General features: G+C 45.5%; 2 long non-coding RNA genes across 4 annotated transcripts in view; one reads left to right on the top strand and one right to left on the bottom strand.

Annotated features, from left to right (window-relative positions):
* The window catches only part of LOC123333613, a 100,982-nt gene that overhangs the window by 46,698 nt on the left and 37,776 nt on the right, over nucleotides 1–16,508 (bottom strand). The window lies entirely within an intron of this gene.
* LOC112585027 lies at nucleotides 1,245–14,048 on the top strand. 2 transcript variants are annotated; one of them, XR_006551001.1, is made up of 3 exons: nucleotides 1,245–2,429; nucleotides 9,476–9,699; nucleotides 12,985–14,048. It is a non-coding gene; the product is annotated as an uncharacterized LOC112585027 (long non-coding RNA). The 2 variants fall into 2 exon arrangements; XR_003109319.2 differs by having other exon boundaries at nucleotides 1,247–2,429; nucleotides 13,002–14,048.

Below are 16,508 nucleotides of genomic sequence, written 5' to 3'. Positions count from 1 at the left end.
AGCGGGTTAAACCCTGCAGCGGGTCCCGTCTCTCCCTGGGGGTAGTACAGGTGTAGCCAGGCCACATCAGCCGGAGTGACCAGCTGAGACGGTGCAGAAGGCTCTACAGGACTCTGGCTGAAACTGTTTAGGCCATAAAAGCACGAGCCGTCCTAAAGTTGTGTAACACTATAAACACTGAGGCAGCAAGAATTCTCACACGTTGTGTGAGGAAGGAAAGTAAGAGAGGCCTGGGTCTCCTGCCATTTTAGACTTCTGAAATGGTCGGCCACGACAGTACAGCTCTAGAGGCCGAGTTCAGACAAGCCTGGTGCTTCAGAAAGAGCGAGTGTTCAGAGTGCAATGTGAGTGGTGCCCTCCGGGACGTACAATGCCAGCCCCACACCGTGTAAAGAAAAATACTACCCTCTGAAGACTGACGTGACTAGGGGCATCTGAATGCATAAAAATTGTCAGTGGTTCTGACTGTGAGCTAGGCACTGTATACTCATTACCGTGCTAATCCTTACCACGATGCTGCTGGTGAGCAAATGGAAGTGAAAGGCGCTCAGTCGTGTCTGACTTTTTGCAACCCATGGACTGTAGCCCACCAGGCTTCTCTGTCCATGGGATTCTCCAGGCAAGAACACTGGAGTGGGTAGCCTTTCCCTTCTCCAGGGTATCTTCCCAACCCAGGGATCGAACCCAGGTCTCCTGCATTGCAGGCAGATTCTTTAACCAGCTGAGCTATCAGAGAAGCCCTTTAAGGCTTAGGAAGAAGCCTTAGGAAGAATGGCATTTTAAAGTTCTATGGTTTCCTTCATATGGAAACAGCCACAACCCTGCAACTCATGATATTCTATCCGTGTGTATAAATGTTCCAAAGGAGACCACCTCACGTGTACCAGTCTACTCCTCTGGGCCATCTCTTCACGTAAGACTGGACAAGCAAGCATTCTGTATGCTGGTTTACTTAGACAGAATTCTTCTTAGAAATATGAGTCAAATTCTCATTCTGTTTTCAATTTGACCAGATAATTCCCACTGAAAAGTTTAATCTATGCCTGGGAACATACTGTTGTTTTTCCAGAGTCAAAGCATAAATATGATTTGCTATATATATTATTCAAGACCTAGTTCCGAGTAGCAGAAAACCCAGTTTACACTGACTTTAGCAAATAGAGAATGTTTTGTGTCTTAAAAAAAAAAAAAAATATATATATATATATATATATATATATACACACACATATCCTGAGGGTAGAACAAAGCTCCCGCTGCAAATAGGGGTCCCTCCTCTTCTCTCTCTCTCTGCCTCTTTCTTCACCTCTGAAGCCTTCTTTCTACTCTTTGGGCTTCATTCTCAAACAAGCTCCCTTACATGGTATCAAGATGTCCACCAGCTATAAACTTAAAAGACATTTCTTCCTAACGATGTCAACAAAGGTGCCACAGTTCTGTTTTGCTGGCTCTGATTGGCTGACTCGGGACACAGGACCGTCTGGATGCAGCCTGTGATGCAGCCTCCTTAGGAAGGTCCAGATCGCATGCCCCGCCTCCAGTTTGGGGTGAGCAGAGGGCAGGGATGTGGTCCTAAGGAAAATAAGAGTGTCAGTAGTAGACAATGAAGTAGCAGATGATGTGTAAAGTCAAAATAATGTCTTACTACACTGAAAAAAAAATTTAAGTATAAATAATCTCAATACTTTTATCTGTTCTGCAAAATTTCAGACTTATGGTGATGTCGCTAATCAAAGGGAATAACACTGTCGATGGCTTTTTAGACTCATCTTTTTTAAGGCGGCTCTTTGAATAAAGATCGTATTGAAGCAATCAATAGACAAGCAGAAGGTAATAAGAAAAAAAAAAGCATAACCCAACATAAGCAAAAGAATACTTTCAATGATGGCTAACTAGAGTTATTCTATAATTACTCCACCATAGCCCTGAAAATGAGTCACCAAAGACTGAATATTTATAAGCTTTCTGACCTCAAAAAAATTCAAAATCTTAAATGAGGTCACCTAAGGAGACTGTGGAAAACTTCCATGCAACTTATTGGCAGATTTTAGTTCTTAATTCAACAAGCGTGGTATGAAACGCACGCCATCTGGTTACTGGGAAAATTCTAGTCCGCATTAACTGCTTGTGTGAGAGACATTCCTGCTATTGAGCTGTAAATGAATGCACCTGCAAATGGGGAAAAAGAGCACGTCTTATCACTTGCTCCTAGGGCTGGGAGACGTGATGACGTAACACCGCCGTTCCATCCGCTTTTAGACGCTGATCAGTACAGCTGTTCTCGGCTCCTGCGATTGTGCCGGGCTGTGCGCGCAACAGGAGTGCGCGGAACAGGAGTGCGCGGCGGAGGGGGATTCAACTGACACTGAGAGGAAACGGTCCCTTCTCGTTTCTCCAGGGCAACTCCCAACATTTCAGATGAAGCGCAGGTACTTCTGACTTTGGTTTTAACCCTATCAAAGAAGTGTATTTCAGGGGAAAACAAGGCTTTACACAAGTCTATGCTTTCCAGCTTGACTCATCTGAGTGCGGGCAGATCCCTGCCTGATGAGGTAACGTGGGCACGAGAGAAAAATCCACGTGGCCGTCATCACTCTGCCGGTGAGCAGTGAGAGGGCCCGACGGGCAGCCTCGCACCGCGAGAGTCAGACTTCAAAACTGGGAACCCTGTCACAGAGAGCCTGGGGGAGCTCCGGCCCATCGTGCCGGCCCAAACTTGACTTCACGGGCGAGGCACTGTGTACCGCCCTCAAAACTGCCGCAGAGAGCAAAGGAGTCCATGGTGCGCTGGCAAGACGACAGGATTACTGACATCCAGCACCGCCCCTTACTAGCAGAGTAGAGGAACTATCTGCATTCTCTATGAATTATAACGGCCCACAGGCAGATGAGAATTATCTAATTTTTTTTATCAAAGTATACTTGATTTACAAGGATTTACACAAACATACGTGTGTGTGTATGTACATATTTCTTTTTCAGATTCTTTTCCATTATAAGTTATTGTAAGATATTGAATATATTCTCTGTATTATGCACAGGAGGCCCTTGTTGTATGTTACAATAGTGATGTGTATCTGTTCATCCCAGATGACTAATTTACCTCTCCCCTCCCCTCTGCCCTCTCCCCTGGTAACTGCAAGTTCCTTCTCTAAGCCTGTGAGTCTGTTTCTACTTTGTAAATAAGTTCATTTCTATCCTTTTCTTTTAAATTCTGCAAATAAGTGATATCATATGGTACATCCCTGCCTGACTTAGTTCACTTAATATGATAATCCTTAGGCTCATCCATATTGCCACAGATGTCATTCTTTTTTATGGCTGAAAAGAAAGAAAGAAAGTGAAAGTGAAGTTGCTCCGTCATGTCTAACTCTTTGCAACCCTATGGACTGTAGCCCACCAGGCTCCTCTGTCCATGGAATTTCCCAGGCAAGAATACTGGAGTGGGTTGCCATTTCCTTCTCCAGGGGATCTTCCCAACCCAGGGATCAAACCCGGGCCTCCCACGTTGCAGGCAGACACTTTACCATCTGAGCCACCTGGGAAGCCCAATGGACATGAGTTTGAGCGAACTCCGGGAAATGGTGAAGCCTAGCGTGCTGCAGTTTATGAGGTCACAAAGAATCCGACATGACTTAGCAACTGAACAACAACAAAAAGTATTCTACTGTGTATACACGTATATATCCTAAGATATATACACACCCTACATCTTTTTTTAATGTTTTTAATTGTGGTAAAAGTCACATAAGGTAAAAAATAAACATATAAAAATAGTACAGATGATCCTGCCTGCAAAGTTGCAAAGCAGAGAGAGACACAGATGTAGAGAACAAATGTATGGACAGGAAGGGGGAAATAAATGATGTATGAACCTACTGTATAGCACAGGGGGAGAGAAAAGGGTACAACTTTTCGTAGAACATATATTAACCTTAAAAATGCACTCCAGTACAGAGTAGGTACAGACAAATACTGTGCGATTCCACTTATATGAAGTTCCCAGAACAGTGAAAATCCCCGTCAGCAGGTGCACTGGTAGAGGCGGGGGTGGGGATGTGCGTCAGGGCTCGCTGCGGGCAGTGTCCGTTTAGGAGGGCGCCCCATTCTAGAGACAGACGGCGGTGATGGGCACACGACAATACAAATGTACTTGGTGCCACTGATCTGTACAGCTGCTGCTGCTGCTGCTAAGTCGCTTCAGTCGCGTCCGACTCTGTACGACCCCATAGACGGCAGCCCACTATGCTTCTCTGTCCCTGGGATTCTCCAGGCAAGAACACTGGAGTGGGTTGCCACTTCCTTCTCCAATGCATGAAAGAGAAAAGTGAAAGTGAAGTCACTCAGTCGTGTCCGACTCTTAGCGACCCCATGGACTGCAGCCCACCAGGCTCCTCCGTCCATGGGATTTTCCAGCCAAGAGTACTGGAGTGGGGTGCCGTTGCCTTCCCCGGAACCGTACAGCTGCTGCTGCTGCTAAGTCACTTCAGTCGTGTCCGACTCTGTGCGACCCCATAGATGGCAGCCCACTAGGCTCCCCTGTCCCTGGGATTCTCCAGGCAAGAACACTGGAGTGGGTTGCCATTTCCTTCTCCAATGCATGAAAGTGAAAAGTGAAAGTGAAGTCGCTCAGTGGTATCCAACCCTCAGCGACCCCATGGACTGCAGCCTTCCAGGCCCCTCCATCCATGGGATTTTCCAGGCAAGAGTACTGGAGTGGGGTGCCATTGCCTTCTCCAAACTGTACAGCTAAATATGGTTAAAACAGTACGTTTTATATTAGGTGACTTTTAACCATATTAAACATTGAAAATGATGTAGGGTATATATATCAGAATATTCTATATGGAATATACACATATATACACACAATGGATTATTACTCAGCTATAAAAGAATGAAATAATGCCATTTGTGGTAATTTGGATAAATCCAGAGATGATCTTACTAAGTGAATTAAGTCAGACAAAGAAATAGCATTGCTTATATGTAGAATATATATATAAAAAACTGATACAAATGAACTTACTTGCCAAACAGAAACAGACTCACGTAGAACATGAACTTACGGCTTCCAGAGGGCAGGGCAGATTGGGAATTCGAGATTCACACGCACACACTGCTGTACTTAAAGCAGATGGCCCACAAGAAACCGCTGTCACAACAGAGGTCTTTTTGAGAAAACAGTTTCTATATTTTTTCTTTTACAATTTCAGGTTAAATTACGTTCATAACCTTTTTACTGAAACCACTTCTGATAATCAACGTAACCAGCAGCATTTGCACACATCAGCAGAGCAGAGCTGGGAGTTCTCAACGTGGCCCAGTCCCCTGTCCTGAGCACTCATCTAGTTAAGTCAGGGACACATTTTTCTAACTGTTGCTCTTGGTTTTGCATAGCTCTCCATCTCATCAGCATTCAAACACTAATCTAAAATTGGAAGTCACTTATATTCTTGCAGTTTTTACAGTTGAAAATTTGGTTTACACTGTTCTTTTGAGGAACAGACTTCTAAGGCAAAATACAGTGTGACACCATTCCACATCCACTAGACTCCCCAAAGGCCAGAAGACCAAGACCAGGAGAGCAAGGGTCAGAGACGAGGAGCAGCCGGGCCCTCCCACTCTGCTGGTGGGAGGACAGAGCAGGTAAACTACTTTACAGAAAGATTCTGCACCTTCCACCTTAGAACCCAGCAATTCCATTTCTACCCACTGATCCAAGAAAAATAAGGAAAAAAAGTAGTTACGAAGAACTATTAAGTCATGATGAAAGGGTGCATGCGTGAAGTCGCTTCAGTCATGTCTGACCCTTTGTGACCCCATGGACTGTAGCCCGCCAGGCTCCTCTGTCCATGGGATTCTTCAGGCAAGAATACTGGAGTGGGTTGCCATGCCCTCCTCCAGGGGATCTTCCTGACCCAGAGATCAAACCTGCAACTCTTACATCTCCTGTATTGGCAGATGGGTTCTTTACCAATAGCACCACCTGGGAAGCCTTCATAATCAACTCTGAATAATCCAAAATGAAAAACCAATTTTATTAGACTTTATCACTATAATTTCTATAATTTAATGTATTATAATTCTCTTGTCTTGATGAGCCTTCAAAAGTATAGAAAGAGCATGGTTGACAACTTCTAAAAGCTTGTGATTAAAATACCTACAATCCATAAAAATGTTTTATTATAACATCTAACGAAGTTGCTTAACATAAAGCACCAGTGCTCTGTTCTGAGTGTCCACTCGGCATTCCAGGAACCACACCTCTATCCGGGTCCCTGCTGAGACGAGTGTGTTTGGAACCCCTAACTCTTAAGACCAAATGCTTCTGAAGTTTAAAATATTCCTGACTGCAGAAAAGGAAAACAGCATATATACCATGTATGATTTAAAATGTTCAGTGTGTTCAATGTCTTGTAATTAAGCAAACCAATATTTTTGCAGTGAAACATGAATACTGATATTAAGTGGCATCTGTAATGACTAAATAGCCATGTTATTTCAGATCAGGATTTAAATCTGCCTGGCAATGCAGGAGACATAAGGGATGTGGAAGATCCCCTGGAGGAGGGCATGGCAACCCACTCTAGTATTCTTGCCTGGAGTACCCCATGGACAGAGGAGCCTGGTGGGCTACAGTCCAGAGGTCGCAAAAGAGTCAAACACAACTGAAGCAACTTCTCACACACACACAACTTGATTCACATTATTTTAAAATGTTTAGTTTTCAATTAACAAGCAAGCCACAAACTGTGGGAATGCAGTATTTGCTATACATGTATCTGGCAGAGAGCTTAAAATATATAAAGAATTCTTAACAACTAAAATTTCTAAAATATGTATCTTTATATATCTTTAATGCTTAACTTTGAAATTTTATAAAAAATGGGCAAAAATAACATAAGCCACTTCATGAACAAGGTAAACGAAGGTCAAGTAAGGGCCTATAAAAGCGCTCAATACTAATCATCAGAAAACAGAAGTTAAACACGCAGTGTGGCACCATTCCACATCCGCTAGGCTCCCCAAAGGCCAGAAGCCCAAGACCAGGCAAGGCAAGGGTCAGAGACGAGAAGCAGCCGGGACCCTCCCACTCTGCTGGTGGGAAGACAGAGCCGGTAAACTACTTTAGAGAAAGATTCTGCACTTTCTTATTAAGTTATAAAACCACCTTAGACCCAGCAATTCCATTTCTACCCACTGATCCAAGAAAAATAAAAACACAGCTCCACAAAAGAGTCTTGTATGAAGATGGTCATATCAACATTATTCACAACAGGCAACAATGGAAACAGCGCAGCTGCCCACCAGCAAGACCCTACAAAGCCTGCTGTATGCACAGGATGGAGCACAATCCAGGGATAAAGGGACGCATTTGTGACACAATAAGGATGGATCTCAGAACTCTGAGTGACAGCGTTCACACGCAGAAGAGGACATGCTCTATCGTGTTAAGTCCGAGAACAGGCAGAACTAACCTGTGCTGATAGAAGTCGGAAGACGGCTGCTGGGAGGATTGTGAGGGAGAGGGAACAGCTTGCAGGGTGAGGAAACGTCATGGGCCATGGTTTATATCTTGTTTTGGAAGTGTGGGAAGTTACACAAGGTGTATGCTAACTGAACACTGACCCTATGAGTTTTTTAAACTCTGATTTCAGGGTTTGAAACTGCAGGCAAAGGACTCTGGATCTGTATTAAATACTTATTTTCCTGACAATCCTTGTCTCTGATGGAAGAAGTTAAGTATACTCTGCAGCAGAGAGGAATTCTGCTTCTAAGAACTGGGGTTTCACAGAGCTGGCCTGGGGTTTCCAGACTTAGTGATGACTTCCCACAGACCGACCTTACATGGTGGGGTTTGGTAAACTGCTTGGCGAACTTCAGAGACAGAGAAGGTGGTTTAGCACTTAAAGCCTCAAAGTACACCTGAGTCCCGCAAACCTCACAGTGAACATCGACACCTGCAAGAAAAGGCCCATTCCAGCCACCACCTGTCCTGCACTCCAGATCACAGTGGTCAACTTTCCTACTGCTGGGGGAGTGAACCAGCGATGACCTTGACTTGTTCACGCTCATTACTGAGGGGTCCACAGATGGGGGCACCCGCTGTCCCTTCTCCTGTGGCCCATGGGCCTTCTACATGCCAGTCACACAGCGGTGCTCGGCCTTGACCGTGCTTTCTGGGTCAGGCTCCATACTGCAGAAGAAACACACGGGTCCAGTAGGAGAGCTCCTCTAGTTGGCAGGGAAGGTGGCTGCAATCAGGATTCTCTGGAGAAGGAAAAGACTTCTAAACCAGACCTTGCTGTCCTCTCTTCAATGCTGGCTTTGAGGAGAGGGGAAAGCGAGGAGTATCTCTCACAACTGTCAAAATCAAAATGCTTGTATCTCTGCATGCTTCTAGTCTAAAGAAAATGCAAACTTGGAATAAGATTAAATCTTCAAATTGTGTGACGTGTTCCTTAAAGGTCATTGAGAAAAAAACCCTTGTTTACTTTATGAAATTCTTGTCCTTGTTTAGATTGAAACCTACTGACTGGGTGAGTGGTAGAAAACAAACAAAAACCACAAAAGGGAAGGGGGAGGGATAAATTGGGATGGGAATGACAGATATTCACTCTTGATATAAAACAGCCAACCAACAAAGACCTACTGTGTAGCACAGGGAACTCTCCTCAACACGCTGCAGTAACGTGTGTGGGAAAGAATCTGAAAAGAACAGAGGTGTGTGTGTGCTCCTGTCTGACTTTTAGCAGCCCGTGGACTGTAGCCTGCCGGCTCCTCTGCCCATGCAGTTTTCCAGGTAAGAAACCTGGAGTCAGTTGCCATTTTCTACCCCAGGGGATCTCCCCACCCTAGGGATCGAACCCACATCTCTTGATCTCCAGCACTGGCAGGCAGATTCTTTACCACTAGCACCACCTGGATATACATGAATATGTAAGGGAATGGCTCCCCACTCCAGTACTCTCGCTTGGGAAATCGCACGGGCAGAGGAGCCTGGCTGGCTACAGTCCACAGGGTTGCAACGAGTGGGACACAACTGAGCGACTGGCACTACCACTAGACATCTAAACCCCTCTGCTGTACACCTGGAACTAACAACTTTGTAAATCAGCTATACCCCAACATACATATATACACTCATGGTAACTATGTTATTAACTGACGTACAAGTAACTCTTGAGACGATTCCCTGTTTACTGCTGAAAGTAAGACCCACACAAGTCCAGTGGCAGCTGCCCTTCTAGCTGTGGGGCCAGGGCGCTTTCCTGATACCCCGAGTCCTACTTTCCCCATCTGTGGAGTGAGGATGAGGATATTTACTTCAGTAACTACTCTGAAGTGCTCAAGGAATTAACAAAGATCTCGTTTGTAACTGTCAAGCAGAGAATTCCACTATTCAACTCCTCTTGGACAATCATTAACCTGATTACTTTCTCTTTGTCCGATTTTCTCGTCTGCAAAATAGGAACAATATCAGCACGTGGCTTGCAAGGTAAAATTGATCTATGCAAAGCAGCTGAAACAATGGCCAGTCCCCAAAGAACTAACCAGGAGGCGCTTCAGGAGCACTGTTCCTCTCCATCCCGCTCAGCCGTGACACAGCCAGCCTGATGCCCCTTTCCTCACTGCTGTTGCTCTGGATCTTCAGCCGTCATGGAGGATTAAGGTCCAGAGCTGCTCCAGGCCTGAGTAAGTATTGGGCTGACACTTCAATCCACATCACCCAGAACCAGGGTAATGACAGTTGACATTTATTGCAAGCCTGTTATGCATAAGATGTGATACTGCTTTACATGCACTATGTCGCTTAATCCTAACAAAACCCATGTGATGTCAGTGATATTATCATCCTTGTGTTACAGAGGCAAAAGCTTTAAATGCGAGCCTATTCACGAATACGCAGGAAAGAATTAAGATCCAACCCATGTCTGGGGACTCCAGAAGCAGAAGGAATAACCGAAATGGAGCAATACCTCCTTGGGAAAGAGATATCATACTGGGGGTCGGGTTGGGAGCTGAAGGACCCTGAGCATGAGTGGTCACCTTGCAGTGAGCAGAATCAGCACCTCTCCTGAGCACACGTGACTGGAACAAACTCCCAGAGCCAAAGAGAGCCCTTGGTACCTACTATGGGCTACGGTAACAGACAGTAGTGTCCTGTTCACACTCCTGAAAGGAGCACTTCCCTGCATCGCCCAGATGGGGCGAAACACACGTACACACATACAGTGGGCGATCTGCAGTGAGACTCTAGTCTTCTATTACATATTGTTATTTAACAGAACAATGTCTCTACCCAGAACACACTCAGAATCAGTTGTGAACCAAATTTGTACAGATTTCTATTTCATGCAGAATTACTTAAAACAGTATAAAACTGAAAACATAAAATGCAACAAAAGGAAAAGAGCTACCTAAATTGTGGGAAAACCTTAATGTAGCGGGATTGCCAGGTGTCACTAGTGGTAAAGAACCCACCTGCCAACTCAGGAGACATAAGAGACATGGCTTCGATCCCTGGGTGGGGAAGATTCCCTGGAGGAGGGCATGGTAACCCACTCCAGTATTCTTGCCTGGAACATCCCATGGACAGCGGAGCCTAGCAGGCTGCAGTCCATGAGGACGCAAAGAGTCGGACACGACTGAAGGGACTTAGCACACATGCACTTAGTGTGGGATACTGTCAACATTTTAATGTTTTTAAAGTGTGTTTGATAACTGAAAAATATTTATGAAAAACTAGCAAGTGAAAAAGCATGTGTGTATTGTGTGCTAAGTCACTTCAGTCGCGTCTGATTCTGTGCGACCCCATAGACAGCAGCCCACCAGGCTCCCCCATCTCTGGGATTCTCCAGGCAAGAACACTGGAGTGGGGTACCATTGCGTGTACATATATTAATATATATAATGCCAGTTGTATAGATAACCTGAACATAATTTTATACCACAAAACTTACATGCATATAAAACATAATTATATGCATACAAACATATGCATAGAAATAAATTATTCTAAAATATGAATGATGACTATCTCTGACAAGCTCTTGGATAATTTGTATCTGCTTCTCTTTCATTTTTATATATTTCCTAATTTTCTATAGTTTTATAAATAAAAAGGAAACATTCAAAATAACAAACTACAATGAAGAGCTAAAACAATAATAATGTGCGCTGTGACCTCATCTGTGCCTCTATTTCCAACCAGGGAAACAGCTAGCTGGCTAGATAGAACACAAGGGCATTAGTGAAGAATTATTAATACTTTGTGTGTGTGTGTGTATATATATATATCTACTTCCCAGACTGACAGTTTAACCCTGACTTTGCCATTTTTTGCCACATAAACATAGCCTAGTTATCTACTGGCCTAGAGCTTTAGATTAGAGACAGCACATGGAAATTGGACATATCTATAGAACACTATGGTTACTCAATTAATAGCTCTTCTCACTGCCATATTCTGCCTCCCATTGGTATAATTTGATTTTTATATCTATGTTACTCAATTATAATCCCAGTGAGGATGGGAATTATCCTATTCCCTACAGCACCATGCAAAAAGTTGGTTAAGAGCAAGTCTCCAATTAAACCCACAAAATAAAGACTAGGCAATTAAGGGATACTTGAGAAATCCTCCCAGTCTACATCTGTCACATCAGCAGCCACGTGAGGCACGGGAAGGAGCGCGCACACGGGAGCAGGCGCGGCGGCCCACAGGACTCCGTCTCCTACCAGGAACTTCAGGAAATGATTGATACAGCTGGGTCTAGAATGCTTTCTCAGAAGCACACTTGAATAGGTAAAACGTACTGCACAAAGCAAGCCAGTTCCATCTTTCAAAATATATGTAACTTAAGACAGGGAAGTTTTTAATTTGGGGTAAGGCGTTTACTAACTAATCCAAATTATCTTTCAGCTTTATCTTCTAAACTGTACGTCTTTCCGCTGATTTTCAAAAGTACATACACATATATTTCAAACTATGATTACCTTCGAGGTCCCATATGTTGAAAAAATCTTGGAAACAGTAAAAAAGGATAAAATTATATTTGTCATAAAAATTGCCCAAAGTATGTGTCTAATATTTTAAACTATGACTGTCTTTTCCTTTACCATTTATCATTAATTTTCATATTATTATACTTTTCTATGTCACACTATAAAGACCAGATTCATTTGTCATGTTTGCACACTTGAGAAGATGTGTCCTAAACGCTGGTGGAAAGAAGAGGGGTTTTGCAAACACGCTGGGATTTACACTGCAGCTCTTCCACTTACTGGGTGTACCACCTTGGCATGCAAATGCCTTTGAATTGTTTCCTCATCTGTAACATAAATTAAAATGTCACCTTTTATGATTCCCAATTTCTGTCAACCTGCAGTTAACAGAAAGATAGGTATGAGTGGAGACAGGTATGAGATAGGATGAATGGAGACAGGTATGAGAGCCTGGCCTCAATTTAAATGCCCTCCAGCCATTCAAGACAATGCTACGTAAGGAAGCCCCCCCACCCCCGCCGGGGCAGGGGGGGAGGGGCAATTGCCCAGCCATTTGTTAGCGAATTGGAGGAGCATCCAATGGGAGTGTGAAAATGTGAGCTAAAACATCCTGACTATGCCTGCCTGTGGTTTAGCTTTGTATTTTAAAAAAGGAAATAAACTTGAAAATTGTCAGCATAAAAATGAAACAAAAATTAAAATATTTATTGCCATGAGAAACAGTCACCTTTGAAGCAATAATAATCATTTAGTGTCTGAGAACTAAATGAGCTTGTCTATGTGGAAGCATTTTAACTGACGTGTGTTTTCACTGCCATCGGTGTTTAAAATATGCACTCATCCCACCCAGGATTCATGCTTCATGATGCCAACCACTTGCATTGACTGACTGACTGACTGAAGTAGAGTTGATGCACAAGGCTGTGTTAGTTCTATGTGTACAGCAAAGTGATTTTTATAAGTATTTTTCAGGTTCTTTTCCCTTCTAGGTTACTACAGACTATCAAGAATAGCTCCCCGTGCCATACAGCAGGTCCTGGGAACTGCCTGTATTTAAACACCGCATCAGAAGCCCCGTGACCGGCTCCGTCAGAGCTCCACGCTCAGCACGAGTTGTGCTCCTCCTGGAGTCTCTGGCCTCCGCTCCCCCCTCACGCGGGGCCAGCACTGTGCCTTGGTCCCGGTGCCTCTAACGCTCTCCCCCTCCCTTTGGCCCTCCCGTCCTCCCGCCCTCAGCTTAGGCACCACTCTGCAGATGCCTCTCCCCGGACACCTCTGACCTGGAGGACACCGCGCAGCTCCCCTTCACCAATGCTGACTCGCAGTGCCTGTTAGACACTCACCGAACAACTGTAAAGACGATGAGTAGGAAGCTCTTTGCAGGCTCGAGTCAGGTTAGACGGGGTCCAAAGCAGCCTCCGCTAAATCCAGCGTTGCTCGATTATTAACTGCGTACTGTCTTGCGAGCCCCGAGGCCCTGGGGAAACTATTTAACGTCTCTTGCTTGTTCTCTCAAAGAGATGCTTGGTTTCTGCTTCACAAATGAAGTCATCTATACCATTTTTCTTGACTCCACATATATGTGTTAATATACAGTAACTGTTTTTCTGACTTACTTCACTCTGTATGAGTCTCTAGGGCCATCCCCATCTCTACTAATGACCCAACCCAGTCCCTTTTATGGCTGAGTGATAGTCTATTGGATATATGTACCACACCTCTTTATCCATTCCTCGGTTGATGGGCATTAGACAGAAAGACACACAGACATAAAGGTCAAGCATGGACACCTGGGGGAGGAGGGGCCGGGCTGGACTGCGCGGCTGGGCCTGACGTATACACACTGCTATGCACGCAAGAGGTGGCTGACAAGACCCACGGTGGAGCGCAGGGAGCCGACTCCGTGCTGTGTGGTGCCCTTAAGTGGGAGGAAATCCAAACCAGAGAGGACGCACGTTCACCCTGAGCGGGTTCACTCTGCTGTACAGTAGAAACCAACAACACTGTAAAGCAACTGAATGCCGATAAAATAAAACTTTTTTTAAAGAGACTCAGTTATATAGGAAACTAAGCAGAACTGGCGTTGGTTGCATTCGTTGGCTCAAGAAACAGGGGAGAAGACTTGCCCACAGCGGGCACAGCCCCCTACCTCTGCCCCACAACAGCGCCTGCCCCCGAGGACCACTCTCCCCGCTGGCACTGGAGATGAACCGGTTTCTCTCAAAGCCCTTCTGTGCCTGGGCCTTCATCCCCGCATCCCCGCCTCCTTAAGGAACCGAATCCAGCCATGTTTCCCTCTTTCTTGTGCATCACCGATATTTCTCTTTCTTCGAGATCATCCCCAATGGATCTAAAAATATTCTATGATTTGTCTTAAAAAATAATTTTTAAAAATGGCTCATTCCAGCCGAAGGATGACTTATTTGCAGCAAAAGTCTACAACGAAAGGGTCTTTCCTCACTCTCTGCCACCCTTTCTCGTCCCATCGTCTTCTGGGCACACTGTAGTCAAGCTTTTGCTCCAGGTAAGGTATCGAGACTGTTTCCAGGAAGCGCCTCCAGTCAAGGTCATCGATGGCTTCTGTGCTGGCCCCCGCTGCACAGTTGACGGCTCCTACCTCGCCGACACATTCTGCTCGCTGGCCGCCTACCTCACAGTGCCCTCCTTCTCAGAGGAGACCTGCAGCTGCCGGACCTCGGGCCTCTGCTCCCCCGCCCTCTCTGCCTGCACACGTTGCTCTGGCAGTCTCGTTCATTTCCACGTCATCAGCTGCACATTCATACCAGGCTCATCCTCCTAACTGCAGACTCGGATGTCCAGTCCCCTGTCCTAGCCGCTCCACTGTCCAGCAGACGCATGTCCAAACCAAACTCCCACTCCGCCCGCCGCCGTCCCCACCTCAGCAGATAGCAGTACCATTTGCCGGCTGCTCAGAGGGAAAAACAAGGCCAACATCGGTCCTTCCCTTTCCTTCCTTCCTTGTCCATCCAACCCCTCAGGAAACCCTCCTGGCCCCGTCTTCAAATCCTGCATTTCCTGCAACCATGTCCAGGCCATCAGTATTACTGCAGTAGTCTCCTCATTAGGTTGTTTTTTTTAATAGATACTTCCACTGTGGTTCCCCATCAGAGTCCTCTTCAGGAAATCCTTTAAGTGTCTAACTAAGCCAGACCATTTCACTCGGCCACTCAAAACCTCGCAGTGGCTTCAAATCTCACAAAGATAAAAGCAAAACTCTCCAAAGGCCACCCGGTCCCACGTCAGCTGGGCCCCTTTCCTCTCTGAGCTCTCTCTAAGTCCTCCCCTCATCAACTCCAGCCACACCGGCTGCCTGGGCGCCGTCCCCACCAGGCGCGCTCACTGGGGGCCGCTGCACCGTCTCAGGACCGGGACCAGCCTTCCCCGGACGCCTGCGTGGCTCAGCCCATCCCCTCATTCAAGCATTTGCTCAGATACCTACCTTGACTCTCGTTTAAACTGAAAGACTCTCGTTTAAACTGAAAGCTCCAACTTCCCTCTCCCAGTCTTGCTACTTACTTCTTTATCATTCTCTCGTCTCCCCATCCCACAGGATTTATCACCCTCTAACATATGAAGTAACTTACCGAATTATGTTTATTGACGGCCTCTCCCAACTAGAAGATAAATCCCACAAGGCAAGTGCTTTTAACTGTTTTGAATCCCAAAAGCCTAGAACAGTCTTGGCACTTGACCTACCGGGGGATGAAGTGGGAGATTAGAGGTGGACAGCGGGGTCCCACAGCAGAAGCCTGCTGTCTGTGAGGCTTTCGGCATCCAGCGTCTTTTGTCTCTTCTCCTCGTCTCCGCCTACCACAGGTAAATTTCTTTTGCGGCATGGTGAGGGGCTGGAGTGGGGACATAGCCACAGAGAGCCCCATGTTTATCTATTCCCATCTATTGATCCCAAAGTGGAGAGCTTTTTCTTTAGGAATCAATAGCATTCCAGGGACTCTGATTCATTTGGTCAGTGGACAAAACAATGGCCATGTCTGGTCACAAGGCCACCCTCCTGGGGGTGAGGACCTGTGATTGACAGCTTCACAGGAACCAGATGCAGACCAAGGGTTATCACCTACATGCAAAAGAACGTCACGGGGTCACATGGGCTGGGCATATCAAATGGCCACTCCACTGTCCCATTCCTCTGAACTTTTTCTTCTCTATTAGCCTTTTCCTAATTTCATTTTGTTCCCTCTTCTAGTCGGGCATATGTTGTTTGTGAAAACCATGTTTCTAAAAATCAGAATATTAAAAACCTGGAACATATCACACGAGCCTTAAGATGTAGGAAAAAGGTGTGAAGCCCAACACTAGAGAAGAGGCCTCACAGGCTCACAGGTGGCACCTGACAACCACAACAGCACCTTGCTGTGCACACAGCACTGCACCTGCCGACTACAAAGACTTGCAGGCAAGTTAGCATTTACCACACTATACGGATGACCAATCTAGGGATACAATGTTTCTTCTCCCAG

This window comes from Bubalus bubalis, chromosome 5 (genome assembly GCF_019923935.1).
Source record: "Bubalus bubalis isolate 160015118507 breed Murrah chromosome 5, NDDB_SH_1, whole genome shotgun sequence".
Classification (NCBI taxonomy): domain Eukaryota; kingdom Metazoa; phylum Chordata; class Mammalia; order Artiodactyla; family Bovidae; genus Bubalus; species Bubalus bubalis.
This window is presented reverse-complemented; position numbering and strand designations above follow the sequence as displayed.